Source organism: Egretta garzetta, unplaced genomic scaffold (genome assembly GCF_000687185.1).
Source record: "Egretta garzetta isolate BGI_Z169 unplaced genomic scaffold, ASM68718v1 scaffold179, whole genome shotgun sequence".
Taxonomy (NCBI): domain Eukaryota; kingdom Metazoa; phylum Chordata; class Aves; order Pelecaniformes; family Ardeidae; genus Egretta; species Egretta garzetta.
Window position 1 is genome coordinate 78,822 of NW_009270001.1, and position 15,322 is coordinate 94,143.

Sequence of the window (15,322 nt, forward strand, 5' to 3'; positions counted from 1 at the left end):
GGGCAGCTTTCCAGCCCCTCTGCCCCACGCCTGGAGCGTTGCCTGGGGTTGTGGTGACCCCAGGGCAGGACCCGGCCCTTGGCCTTGTTGCCCCTCACCCAATTGGGCTGGGCCCATGGAGCCAGCCTGGCCAGAATTATCACAGAATCATAGACATAATTATGACAATTATGGCAATTATCAAGGAATTATGATGATTTCTGTTGGAAAACAATGGGTCCTATTTAGCAAGAAAGCTAAGGCTTTGAGTTTGGGGGGGGTTGGTTGGTTTTCACAGACAGATCCACCCCAGAGTGATGGGACACAGCTGTAAAGATGAATCCCTGTTATCGCTTTATCCAGGTCAAGGTCTTACCATGAGGTCTCTTACATCTAAGAGAATTGCCCCAGCCATGTGGTTAATGGCCATGTTGAGACAGCTTTTTATATACCGATGCAATGAAAATTCTCTGCTGGAAAGCTCTGAATGCTTTTATATATATAAAAACATAAATTAAATATATATATAAAAATATAAATCTAAATATATGTAAAACACTAACTATATAAATATATATAAAATATATAAATCAACATATCAAGGGAATGCCCTTTAAAGTTATTTCACCCAGTGTTAACATTAACTCCACCCTTTCTTTTTACAGCCTCCACGTCGCCCAGTATACTTGGTACCAATATTGGCCTGAATACCCAAATCTGTATTAACTCCGCTTCCCTTTCTGTACAACACGCAGCGGCATCGCACACATCCCTTTCCCTCTGGACCTGATAAACCTCCCTGCTGCGATATATACAGCCACATCACTAAAAGGAGATGTCATTTTGCCTGATGGATATCGCAATTTTAAATATAACCCACTGTCCCTGCCCAGTTCATCTCACGGCTACAGTTCATTTCAGCTTCACAAGCTGAAAATATTCATTTTTGTGATTTTTTTTTTTTTTTCCTGGAGAATTTTTCCACGGTTGTGATTGTTGTTTCCCTTTAATCTAAAATTATGTGCCTGAATTGAGAAATGCGTGGCTTTGCTCTTTGTTTATGAAAAACATACCATTCATGTTTATATCCTCTTTATACTTCCAAAATCAAAAAGCGTTTCAAAAACGAGTCAAGGTTGCTAAGTAACAATGACATTTACAAAACCTGCGCTGCGCTTAAAGGTAAGGATATAATGAGGATATTTAAGACTATCATAAATTTTATTATAAGCAAACAAACCCATTATTCTCATCAAATGAAATAAAACAACTTCAAGTCTGTTCCGGGGGTTTAAAAATATTTTTTGTGTTATTGGGTTCCGGTTTGTGAATATTTCTTGTGAAGTGATGCAATTAGATGGGAAATCACTGCTCTGATTAAAGCGTAGCTGTTATAATTCAAAGGTTGTTGTTGTTGCTTTGGGTTCGGGGTTTGGTTTGGTTTTTTTTTAATTGAAGGGCTTACAATTAAATCGAATGCTGAGAACAGGCTATGGTGCTAATGTAGGAGAGTAGTTTCCACTTGGTGAGCCTTTGAACGCGTAGAAAACCGATGCTTCAGACGGCGCAATGGGTGGTACCCGCATGGGATGCTGTGGGAACCCAGCAGCCACGTCCAGGTAGAACTCACTGGGGCCAAGAAAGCAGGCACCCAGGAATTGGCGGGTGCATGGCCCCGCGCAGAAAGCCAGGAAGAAAGCCCTGATGAACCTGTGCTTCAACATCTTGCCAAAACCCACCGCATACGTGTCGTGGTTTAACCCCGGCTGGCAACTCAGCCCCACCCAGCCACTCGCTCACTCCCCCCACGATGGGACGGGGGAGAGAATCAGAGGAGTAAAAGCGAGAAAACTGGTGGGTTGAGATAAAGACAGTTTCATAGGGAAAGCAAAAGCCGCGCACGCAAGCAAAGCAAAGCAAGGAATTCCCTCCCCACTTCCCATGGGCAGGTGGGTGCTGAGCCATCCCCAGGACAGCCGGGCTCCATCACGCGTAACGGTGACTTGGGAAGACGGACGCCATCACTCTGAATGTCCCCCATCGCTCCGAATGTCCCCCCCTTCCTTCTTCTTCCCCCAGTTTATATACTGAGCTGGACATTGTACAGTATGGAATAGCCCTTGGGTCAGTTGGGGTCAGCTGTCCTGGCCGTGTCCCCTCCCAGCTTCTTGTGCCCCTGGCAGAGCTGAGAGCTGAGCAGTCCTTGGCCAGCCTAAGCACTACCCAGCAACAACCAAACCATCGGAGTGTTATCAACATTCTTCTAGTACTAAATCCAAACCACAGCACCATGCCAGCTACTAGGAAGAAAATTAACTCTGTCCCAGCAGAAACCAGGACAATACATGAAGATACGCATGAAACACGCCCTCTTTCCTCCACCCTTTGCCTCTTCCCGCCCAGCGGGAGGCAAGGTGGGAGATGGAGAGGCAGGAAACATGGAACTTCATTTCACTTTTTCCCCTCAAAAGTGCAAACAAGCAGCAGCATTTGCTGCCGTCTGCTCCAGGGAGGTTTCCACGCGGAGGCGGCACAACCCATGGCGTCACCCACAGCGTCAGAGGCAACGTGGAGCTCCAGCATGCGCTGTGCGTTTTAGTCATCACCAGGTTTGTCTGCAGCACCTGCAATGCCAGAAGACTCAAATCCCTCAGGGAACAGTACGCGCCACAATCCTGACCCCAGGATGGGGGAAATGAAAAACGGGCAATGAATTTGCTTATGAATTTGAATTATGCTCAAATTGTTCTGAACGCCTTTTTTCTTTTTATTGTGGTGCTCTGACATCACTAAGTCATTGCCTGACCCTGCCACAAGCCAAGAATGATCGCCATTTCTTCTCAGCTACACTTCCCTGAGCTGCAGGCTGCTGGATCACAGCAGCGCCCAAATCCAAGGATTGCAGAAATGTTGGGACTTCTGGAGGTCTCTGGTCCTACCTCCTGCTCCATGCAGGGCTCTTGGCAGCAACATGGCCATCAGTTCCAGCTTTGTCTAGCCAAGTCCTGGAAACCTCCAAGCTCAAAGATGCCACCTCCTCCAGTCTACGTCACCCTCCTCATCAAGACCCATTTTCCAATATCTGAGCTGAAGCTCCCAAGTCACAATTTGTGGCCTTTGGTTTATATCTAACGCTACCAAGCAGAGTTAGTCTGCATCAGTTCTGTAACTGCCCTCCAAGTACTGGTGGGACCACCCTTGGCTCCCTCTTCACCACGTGAAAGCAGCCCTCAACCCCTCCTCGTAGTCACGCTCCCTTACTCCTGACCGTCCTTGCCACCTCCTCTGGGCCCTCTGTGCTTCCTCCATCTCCTGGAAATCAAAAGGAATGGAAACACAGCAAAGGTGCCTCCTCCTTGCCTCTAATCACCTCCATACAGCTTCCCAAGCAGAAGATAAGTCAAAATTTTGTCCAAATAGTAAATACCCCTCTCCCCAATTATAAAAACAAGAGAGCAAAGAAAACTCAAGGTCTCAGACTGAACCTTTGAATTTTCCAACAGTAGATACTCCAGAGCAGAACTTCTTCCTTTTTCCTGCATCACTTTATTTATTTGAATAAATTTAATTTTAATTAACTATTTATTTGAAATAATTTTCATGCATAGCAACATAGACACATTTTTCATTACTGAGTAAAACCCAGCGCATTCACACGAGTTTTCCTGAGCCCAATCACGTTATATGACCAGAACAGGACCTTATAAAGAAAGTTAGCACCTTTATTTTGGAAATACCAAGCAAAAATAGAAACTTCATTTCCCTATGGCTCTTAATAGTATTTTGGTGTAAAATTCAAGTCTGTATTCAAACAAAGGGAGGTAGAAAATTATCGCTGTGAGCCTAATATTTTCTCCCAGAGGAAATCTATTTCTGCTTGTCACCTTTATTATTTGCACATGCTTCATAATTCAGGTATTGCTGTTGCTCATTATGCATAACCTTGATTGATCATTTATACTAATTTTAGAAACAATAATGCATGCAGCATGGCTGATACTAATTGACGTTTTCTTTCAGTAATGAATGGTTTGACATCAATTCTGCACGCTGGCTGTTCCTGGGTCAAACAAGAGGTAAAAACCCGAGCGGTCTCGTTTCGTGATGCCAGGCGCTGTTTGGGGTCCGACAAAAACACGCAGTTGTGGTTAACAACACCCGTGAGCCAGTGCTGAAGACCTTACTTAGGTGGTGTTCATTAATAACGTGCTCCTCCTGGGGATGGGGAGCAAATCTGCTGTCTGAGCAAGGTCATGAGATGCTTTCTCCCATCCCCGAGCTGCTTGCGAGGGCTCAGCTGTGCTGGGGCAGCCGTCACGAGCCCGGCGGTCCAACAAGCAGCAGCAACCCAACCCTCTGGGGATGCCACCATTGGTGTCCCGGGCTGGTCGCAGGTGTTTTTATGACCTTTAAAGCTCTCAGCATCTTGGTTCTCACTTACCCTAGCAACTGGCTCCCGTCAGGCAGCCCAAGTTGCTAGCAGGAGAGGCGTGCAAGGGTGTGAAGCTCAGTTTTCCAAGGGATGGAAGTGCAGAAGGGCACTCGCGGTGCAGGGCTCCCAACCCGGGAGGCTGCTTTGCCCAAATCCAGAGGCTGTGCCACAGCTGCAGCCCTCTCCATCCTCAACATGGGTCCAATTATGCAGCTGTATGTCTCCTAAGGACTGCAGGAGACCTATGGCTTCAGGCCCTTGTGTGACCTCCAGCCATAATTAAGTGCAGAAGTCAAAAGAAGTGACTATGAGCCAAGCCAGTCGTTGACAGAGCGAGTCAAAAATCAATGCTCCAACGTGCCAGAGTTATATTTTCTTCTGTCGTCAAAAATGAACCTCCAAAACTGCAGTACCTCAGCACCACTATTAAAAAAAAAAATGATGTGCAGGATGCAGGGACAAACTTAGGTGATGGGAACCTCATAAACTGTGGGGTTTGCTGGATGCACAAGTCCCATTAACACTAATTGGAAAGTGTAGCATGGAGTAAACTGCCCAACATCCATATTTATCTAACAGATTTGAGACATATCTGCAGATTACATGAGCGACAGGTTAATAAATGAGCACAACGGAAGTTCAGGTGAGGAATTTCTGACCTCCCCGCACCCAGCATGCAGCCGCTACGCACAGTAAAAGCATGGGGAATAGATGAGAACCTTGGGCTCCTCCAAATAAGCAGCTGATCTGACCCTAGGTCTGAGCAAATAGCAGCTAGGGCGAGGGATTTATGCCAGCTGCACAAAAGATCTCTCGTCTCGCAGAGTCTCAGCCATTTTCTCAGCCATTGGGAGATGACCTGCTGGAAAGCAGCTCTGCCGAGAGGGACCTGGCAGTCCTGGTGAGTGACAAGGTGACCATGAGCCAGCAGGGTGCCCTTGTCTCCAAGGAAGTCAATGGCATCCTGGAGTGCATGAAGAGGAGCGTGGCCAGCAGGGTGAGGGAGGTTTTCCTCCCCCTCTGCTCTGCCCTGGTGAGACCCCACCTGGAGCACTGGGTCCAGTCCTGGGCTCCCCAGTTCAAGAAAGATGAGGAACTCCTAGAAAGAGTCCAGAAGAGGGCAACAAGGATGATGGGGGGACTGGAGCATCTCCCCTATGAGGAAAGGCTGAGGGAGCTGGGCTTGTTCAGCCTGGAGAAGAGAAGGCTGAGAGGGGACCTCATCAACACCTACAAATATCTGAAGGGTGGGGGTCACAAGGACAGAGCCAGACTCTTCTCAGTGGTGCCCAGCGCCAGGACAAGGGGCCATGGGCACAACCTGAGCTCTGGGTGAGCCTGCTTGGGCAGGGGGGTGGCACTGGGTGAGCTCCCGAGGGCCCTGCCAACCCCTGCCAGGCTGGGATTCTGGGATTCTGTGATTGCAGACAGACTATTTCTTTCTGATGTTAAAAACCCAACTCAGAGCAGGTTGTATCCGAAATAACTGATGGAAAGGCATCTGAAATTAAAACTGATGGAAAGAGATAGATGGGGAGAGGATTGACTTTGTGCTTGAAAGGCTGTTGATTTCTTCATAATTTAAATTCCAGCGATTTTCTGTGTTGAAGTGCAAAATTTGTCAAGTAGTTCCATATTTGCCCAAAACTGGGGAGAGGGGGGGGCGGAATATTCACTAAATTTAGAGAAATACTTTCTAGCGATATAGGTTTCACGAACAGGAGCCAGAGAGAATAGTTGCAGTAAAATTAAGACTAATTTATTGGAAACAAAACTGGTTTTTGGACTCTCCACTGTCAAACTCTGGGCTTCACCCATCACCCTTAAAGGCAAGGTCCACAAAATACAGGAACTCCTGATGTCTGGGGAAACACACGTCTCTGAACCAGCCTTGCCGCTCTGAGGTTCCTCTGGTTAAACAGAGCTTGAGTTAAAACCTGCGTTTGGTTTATCACCATCATCTATAGGGACTTTGGAACAAAAATATCCGAGCATTTCCCAGCCGCTGATGGGTGACGCGCTGATGGATGCCCCTGCGAGGCAGAACCACTGCTCTCTGCTGCCTGCTGGGAACCTGCCCTTGACCTGTTCCCGGTGGCAGGGGAAGTCTGGGGTGTCACATCCCACCCCCCCGTCTGCAATACAATTTGTGTTATGTCAAGCCGATGCATTTTTACTCTTTGCAATGAAACGAGGCGTTCTCAGGAGCAGGGTCATTTCTGCCAGCACTTTCCCCGGTCGCTGTACGACAACATATGTGCTGTGAGCAAGGAGAGCTGCTCAGCCTTATCCCCTCCCGAGAGGGCAGTGTAAGAGGCAGAATCTTTTTTTTTTTTTTTTTCCCCAGCTGCATCCCTCACTGTCACTTTCTCATAATTTGCCCTCCCGTTATTGGGTTAGAAGAACCGATGATGAACTGAAGTTGCGCTGCTTTGGGGAATTAAGTTACTTAAAAGGTTTGATAGAATTGATTATAACCAGCTGCCTGGCGCAGGAATGTCATGGTCTGCCTGCCGACATGGTTCCCTGCCACGGTATGGAGGGGGGGTCACTTTTGCTGCCGTTATAATTCATAACAGCCTGGTGAAAACCCTCCCTTCCCACCCACGGGACGCTGCCAGCAATGCCCATCGCAGTCTTTGCGATGCAGCCTGGTTTCTTCCAGCGCAGGCAGGGCTGAGCCTGGGGCTCCTGGCTTCACTGCATCCATGCCCAAGGACAGCAATGCAGTCATTGCTCAGCTCTTCCAGCTCTCAGGAGCAGGTCTATGTTCCCAGCTCCAATGGCTCCGCTCCCCTTCCCACCCTCCACAGCCAGCCACGCTCCTGCAATCTGCCGCCATCCACCGGCACCATTGCCAGGGCCACGCGCCCGTGCTACCGGAGCGCAATCACAGCTCCTCAATGCTGCGACAGCTTCTGAGGTGGCAATTGTCAGCCCTCAACCACTGCACTTGAAGGAGAGATCAGAAAATGAACCCAGCAACACAGAAGAGCGAGGGCGGTTTGCAAATACGGTCCCATTTGCTGCCCCAGCTCGATTCGTTTCGCTGTTGCTTTGATTTCCTTTGCAATATTACAGCCCAAATTAATTCACCGAGGCCTTCAAAAAGGCCAGTGCAATTCTGGGATTCACCCTCTACTTCCCCCAGAGATGGGAAAGCATTAATGGCTTTCCCTGAGCAAGGCATGACCTCCTCCAACACACGCAATTCAGGGCCCCCTTGACCACGAGAGATAAATTCAAACCTGTGCAGGTGCATAGAAGGTTTCCCAGGCTTACCAAAGGAGGCAAAACCCTACTTTATCATGCAAAGGGAAATTCTGAAAGTGTCACTTGTTGAGCCTAGCAATGGCAAAAGCTGAAAGGGTTTGGCGTGTCACCAAGGATGAGAAGAGCTCCATCAGGTAAAAAAAAAAAAGCTGGTGCCTGTGGATAGGAATCAGAAGGGGACTCGTAGCATCAAAATAAGGGAGAGCTTTCTTGCCATCCGAGCTGAAAAGGCTTAGGAAGGGGCTCCTAAGAGCAGCCACGTAGCCAAGAAAGCAACCTCAGCATGGAGTTTGCAGCACCAGTAATTTGACTTATTTATCCATCCATAAAGACCCACCCAGTCCTAGCTCACGTGTCCCAGTATCTGCTGCTGCAGCAGGTTCAAAACTGCATTTTATTTGCAGTGTTGAATTTCACAAGGCAGAAATCTTGTTGCATAAAGCTCTGATGAGGGCATTCACATCATTTTAGATATCTGATTTACAAGCATGAAATAGGCACCTCGCTGCCCTATTAACGCGGTCCCCTAAAATGATTCAAACCACTCAGTTCCATTAATCACACAGGGAGCACAGCGGTTCTCTGAACTGCTCTCCATGTAATCACTTAATTAACTGAAATGACAGGTATGTGCCAGAAACTGAATCTGGCTCTAAATCCGAGTTTTGGATTCAAGTCCTTTTTCCAAAGGAAGACTTTTCTCTAATGCAAACGTCCAGGAGCCGATGAAGACTGCGGGAGAGAAGGGCGGACACAACCCGGACTCGCTCAACCTGCACAAAGCCACTACCAGGTTATTTGCCCAGACCCGTCAATTTATTATCTACATGGAAAAGTTGGGTTTCGGTATCCCAGGATCACCTGTGATAAGTAGGCATCAGGTTGGAGAAAGCACTGCCAGAGGGCTCCTCTGTGACAGTGATTTTTCTTAACCTAACTCTCTACAAAGCAAAGCCACAGGCGCCGTGAGAAAAGTCAGAACAGCTTCTGTAAGTGCAAAGGGAAGCCCCGCTGTGGTTTTGTGGCACGCCGTAGCAGAAGATGGGCAAAGTCTTTGAAAGAATTCAGCGGATTGAGTTTTTAACCAGGACATGTCATATAAAAAGCTGAACTGGAGGAGGGGGGGGGGGAAGTGAGCCCAGGGAGAGCCGGAGCAAGCGCTGTGCTTTTGGTTAGAAAGGACAAGCGTTGCCTGGGGCTTATCTGAAGCCGTCACCTTCTCTCCAAAGAAGCATAAAAAACAAAGGGTGGCTTATAGAGGAATCTGCATTTCTTTGGCCCAGGTATTTTGGATTGAATGTACTAAGGCATCCAAACCTCAAATGAACAGCAGCCAGCCTACAAATCCTTTGGACATCATTTATCTCCACGTTTAATTTCAACTGCTACCATCAGCCCATCATAAAAAGCCCCAAGGGACACTGGCCCACCAGCTGAATGTGGTCCTAATCCCTCCGAACCAGATGGCATACATTTACACACCATATAATCCTTCGAGTTTACCTGGGTCGCTGTGCCAAATGAGAGAGAGAAAAAACTTAATCTCTGCCTGTTTTCCCAAGGCTTTGAACAATGCCAGATGAAGATAAATTTATTTCCTAATATTCCACAGTATCATGGTATCAGATAAAGGATTTTCATGTCTCCTGCAAACAGCACAAGCAAGGCTGAGCTTCCCCCCCCCCCCCGACTGGAAAAAACAGTGGGGCCCCAGCCACTGTCCGAGGGAGACAGCGATAAGGGCCACAGCTCCCAGCAAGTCACCTTGGAGCTGATAACAGCACTCACAAGACTCCCCGGAGCATCCCGAGTCGGAGCAAACACACCCAGGGGGAGGCACCATGGATGGAGGAGCTCAGGATACAGTTGAAGTTGCGCCAGGGCAGGTTTAGGCTAGACATTAGGAAAAACTTCTTCACCGAAAAAGAGTTGTCAGGCTCTGGAATGGGCTGCCCAGGGAGGTGGTTGAGCCCCCATCCCTGGAGGGATTTAGAAGAAGGATAGATGAGGTGCTTAGGGCCAGGGTTTAGTGGTGGGATGGCAGGGGTAGGGTAAAGGTTGGACTCTATGACCTTAAAGGGCTTTTCCAACCAAAGTGATTCTATACAGCTGCACCGGGACAGAGCTCTTCTCCACTTCACCTTGGGGTGGGTACGGGCAGGATCACGGGTGCCGCATCGCCCCGCTCTGCCCTTGACTTGTCAACAGGAGCCATGCGGTCCATGGCAGGGAGAGCAGCCCCGGTCACTGCGTGCATCACTGCCGCTGCATGGCAGAAACCTTTCTGACCTGACCAAAGAGGAAGGGATAAGAAGAAAAAAAGCCACATTTCATAAAAGTCCACAATCTGCCCCAAAACACCAGCCCCAAGAAGGCCTATCAAGATGGCAAGGAAAACCTTCTTGGCACATTTCACGCCCAGCTTCTCTGCTATCCCACTGCGTGTGAATCATGGAAAGAAATGAAAATGCATCGCCTACGAGATAACCCCAGAGATGGTGGTTATCGTCAGAGACCGCAGCGCTCCCGTGTTTCCCTCCGCTTATCAGACCCAGCCAACACCAGCCATCTGGTGCCACGGTGAATCATTTCCTCCAGCCGTGCCCGTTTAGGTGAACCATCTACAAATGACTCACAGGGTCCGCTCCAAATCTGGTAAACAGAAAAATAGCCCCTAAAAAAAGGTTCTTTCACCGTTAGTGGAGATGGGGGGGGAGGGGGGCACCTTTCCACTTCTCGCCCTGAGTGCCGCCAGCCACTGGGACTGGCCGTCCTTATTCCCATCCTCTATCTGGGACATGCAAGGGGAGATGCTGCTGCTAACGAGTCAGAGGCCGGATGAAATTAAAGCTCTCTCAAAGTCTTCTTCAGCACAGAACCTCATTTAAGCCACATAAAGTATAGCCGGACCCTTAGCAGCACAATGAACTTATTCAATAAAATAATTGCTTTTGGCAAAACGACGGTAATAACATCACTTGGGCGACAATGTGTTTATACAGCCGTCGGCATAGATTACTCCCTTTCTGTCACAGGCTAATCGGCTGGGAGAGATCAAGATGCTCACGGCTCGCAGCTTCTGCTCCCTTGGCAGCACAGCCCACGCGGCCAGCAGGGACCAGGCAGAGGGCAAGGAATAAAGGGACCACCCAGCATTCATCTCCCAGGGGAGGAAAGCAGCCCCCGTGCCTTGCCCCAGGCCTGAATTTTCCCATAGAAGAAAATTAACTCGTGGACTCACATGAGAAAAGCTATAAAGTTTCGAGGCATCTTGAAAGGAGCTGAACGACAGCCACGAGGGTGCAAGAACCAGATCATCTGGGGCACCCGTCATCTGCTTGTGGACAAATTTCTGCTCAGCTCTTGAGCAACCCCACAAGCAGGCGTCCTCCGCCCGGCCCTTCCTTTGCTCCTGTCCTTGCTCAGGCTGGTGCTGCCCTCCCAGCCCTTGCCCTGCCCTCCTCACATCCTTTGTGGGTTCCTTCCAGCCACCCATGCCAAACTCCAGCTCTCATTTGCTCTGCTTCTGCCAATACCACTTTTTTTAACCTTCTGCTGCTTTCCTCCTTATCCCTTTTATTCTGATTACACGCAATGGAGTTACAGTGCACTTTATCCCATCTCCCACATTGGAACACTCCCTTCTACCGCACAGCCTTTTTGTAGGCTTCCCAATTTTTTCTAGCTTGCACACACCCATTCTCTTCGCTCTTCTTCGTTCCCAAGATGAAACACATCTTCTGAAACCATTAAGATATAAATGAAATCAAAAGATTTTTGGAACTCGTACTGCAGACAAAGTTGACTGAATAGAGCCAGACTCTTCCCAGTGGTGCCCAGCGCCAGGACAAGGGGCCATGGGCACAACCTGAAGCAGAAGAGGTTCCAGTTGAACGTGAGGAAGAACTTGTTGACTGTGAGGGTGCCCGAGCCCTGGCCCAGGCTGCCCAGGGGGGCTGTGGAGGCTCCTTCTCTGGAGATCTTCAACCCCCACCTGGATGCTGTCCTGTGCCCCCTGCTCTGGGTGAGCCTGCTTGGGCAGGGGGGTGGCACTGGGTGAGCTCCCGAGGGCCCTTCCAACCCCTGCCACTCTGGGATTCTGCATACTAATCACTGCTATAACTCTGCCAAGGTATAAAAATATTTCAGAATAGATACGCTACAGTTTGAGATGAACCTGAAATGAGAATACCGCTGCTCTCTCCAAAATAACAGTAGAAAATCCTTTAAAACCTCCCCTTTTCTTTGTTGTGGCTGAACAAAATGCTCCTCCAAAAGAGACCAAGAGGTCTAGGTCTTTTTATAAGGGGATTATCCTTTTTTTTTAATCTTATTTAATGTAAGTGGATGAGAATTGGAAGCATTTGTGAAAACAAACAAACAAAAGAAGTAAAACTGAAATGTTTCATTTTTAAAATGTTGTAATTAAAGAACCCTGACAGCTCCAATACTCAGACACTTCTGCCATGGACCTCATCAGCAGTGGGAAGGGTAGAACAAGTAGGGAACAAGATCTTTCCAATGGGTCTTGTTCGTCTCACCAAGACGACAGCACGCAACATCTGGAATTAGTGGATTGCAAGACTCTTTGAACAGTCTCCCCAACGCCTTTTCCTTAGACATTCATCTGACCATCTTCAGACAGACTCGGTTCCCCATCCGCACGGCTTTTACCAGAAAAAGCTTTCTCCTCCATAACCAGCAAACACAAGACTTTGAGGAAAAAAAAGGTGCAATTCCACTCCAAAACCTGGTCATGGAAAGAAAAAAGAAAAATTGCAGCAAGATGTAAGAAACCTTATAGCTTCATTCATCTCCATTATGTTCTTAGCAGAGAGCAGAGCACAGAAACCAGCACCAAATGGGCAAAGTACTTTTACCAGCCAGATTTTTTTCCCGGGCAAATGAAGACTTGTAACAGCATTGAAATACCTTAAGCTCCTCAGCCATTTACACCTTCTACCTTGTTCGAGGAAAGTTGGTTATCGGCGGTTCAAATGCCCTTGGTGAACAGCTATTTTGTATTTCTACCCGAATATTTTGCTATGGCTGAGTAAGTAAAAGGAGTTAAGTTGAACTGCTCAGGGAGCGACTCTTACGGAGGCTTTATGGTACACAAAGATGCTAACAGAACTGTATTAAATATGTTTGTAAACCAACGCTGCCGAAAGCTCGGTGGTAACCCCCGTTATTTTTCTAGTCATCACAGCGATGAGAACTTCCACGAGCCAACGTTACAGATAACATGCACTGACCCAAGGGGTGAGAGTCTTACCAGGGCTTTGCTCAATGCCTTGCTTGCCACTGCTATGGTAGTAACCCCTCAAATTTTTATAAAACAATGGACTTTTTCATGCTTTGAGCAACTTTCTCCCCAGGGGAACATATTTCCCACACCCTACTGACCCCAAGCTCCTTGCACCAAAGAGGTTCCTGGACCATAGAGATGCAGAAGCATCAGCCCAGGAGCCACAGGCAAGCGGGGAATGGGAACATGTCCTAACTCATTGAGGAGCCGTGGTGAAGCCTGGCAGGGCTTCGAGGCACAAGAGCTGCAGACTAGATGGGAACAGGTCTCTGCACACAAGCTTTGTGCTTTCTACAAGCTCAAGCACAAAATAACCAGATCTTGCATTGGTTGGAGAGTCAAAATTCCTACTGATACTTCTTGAAAATTAGGTTAAGCCTGGAAATTACAGGCCCATAACAAGCAAGCATCACATTCTCCTTTACCACAAACCTCATCCATAGTACCGAAATGAGCACGACATATGCCAGCATGATCCTGAACCAGCCACTTCATACTATTTCAAAAGAAACATTTCTTATATCTCTCCCAGAACAGCTGCTCACAGATGAGACACGCCCACGAAGGAAGATCATTAGTCACTCACAGCAATTTAATATAAGGAAATAAGAAGGACAATTAAAGTTTTATTATTTCATCTAACAGACACATGAGAAAGCACTAATTACATCAAATAAGACTCTTATCCCGCTACCCAAATATTTGTTCCTCATTAATCAAACCACAGACCAAGAGGCCAAAGGCAGGCTCATGCCAAGCGCCGTGGTTAATAAACAGCACGCACGTAGGCAGCGGCAGCCCCGTGGAAAAATATTGGCACCTTTTGGCAGGCAGCGATGAGGGGAAGATGAAGAGCCTTTTCGGAAGAGTATTGATCAGTCAGGCCTGAGCACCACGTGCTGCCTTCCCCACATTTGCAGAGGGCTGGCTGGATATTTCCCCCAGCAAGCACCATGGCTCGGTCACCATCACAGGCACCGGGATCTGGAGACCAGCCCAGTGCTGGCTGACTGCTTCTGTATGGGAATTGGAAGATGCAACCCTATGCCAGCAGGCCTGGGGTGGCAGAGAGGGGGCCTTTGCTGCACACCTACATCTGGCCACACAAATCCTTCTTTTCGTATCCCAAATGTGGCCCACGTGGATTACTGTGGGTGCCTTAACTTACAGAATCACAGAATTGTTTAGGTTAGAAAAGACCTTGAAGATCATCAAGCCCAACCATTCCCCTACCCCTGCCATCCTACCACTAAACCCTGGCCCTAAGCACCTCAGCTGCCTGGCTTTTAAATCCCTTCAGGGATGGAGACTCGACACTTTCCCTGGGCAGCCCCTTCCCGTGCCTGACAGCCCCAAGGGGAAGGAATTGTTCCCCATGGCCAACCTCACCCTGCCCTGGCACAACTTGAGGCCATAACTTTAGTGGATACAGCCAAGAAACATCTCTAAAAAAATGCACTTGCTTTTTTTCCCAGGCCAGATGGCGCCCGTGCTGCAGTGATGGGGGGAGGGGGGGGCACATAGGGGTGACGAGAGAAGACTTCGTCCTTGTGCCCAGACATGCATGACAATTCCAATTTTATGAAGGCTCATGCAAGGGGGTCAACCCCAAGCAGCTCTGGGGTGGGTATAGGGCCGCTGCCCCTCCTCTCCTACCAGGGTGCAGGGACAACCAGGGCTTTTGAAGCTCTGCACAACCAGCAGCTTCATTTTTCCCAACTTGCTGTGCAAATTTGAGTGCATTTATCAGGAAACTCAGCTCCTCAACTGAGAAATTGCTTTCTCTGCTTGGACATTAATTTTTCCTTCACTTCCAGAAAAGGAGTAATATTTATTTATTGGTCTCTTGAGCAATTTTTACATTACGTTTGCCATCGTTCAACAAAAATAAATCTTATATTTGACTACCGATAGCCAAAGACTGCAATTGTCCTATTACAGAAAAGCACATGGAGTTATTTACTACAATTTGCATACGCTTGAATTTCCAGAGCCTCAAAATCAGATGGAATGAGATTAATTGCAATTGTGCCAAAGCCCTGTAGCTCCAATGTGTTCTGTAGCAGAGTAAAACTGGGGTGTAAACATCCAGTATTTGCCTTCCACCATTTTTGGAGAGCGCGACCAAGAGCAAGTCTTTTCTTCAGTAATACAGATATTGAAAAATCTGTTTGGCTTCTACCGCTGACCCTTTCAAAAGTCTGTTAGCACTCTCCTAAAATAAACAGATCCAGCATTAAATTGGCCCTTTTGAGATCAATTGTGGGTAGGGGTTGGTACAAATCATCCTCTGGCTGAAGAGCCTCTTTCACTAAAGCTGAAAACAGAAG

The 15,322-nt window shown here is 48.0% G+C and overlaps 1 long non-coding RNA gene across 1 annotated transcript in view; it reads left to right on the plus strand.

The window, feature by feature from the left end:
• Window positions 1-5,824, plus strand: part of LOC118453245 — a 13,948-nt gene extending 8,124 nt beyond the window's left edge. Inside the window, exon 3 of the long non-coding RNA XR_004843168.1 lies at window positions 5,810-5,824. This is a non-coding gene — a long non-coding RNA (uncharacterized LOC118453245). The remainder of the gene's footprint in view (window positions 1-5,809) is intronic.
• Window positions 5,825-15,322: the final 9,498 nt, after the last annotated feature.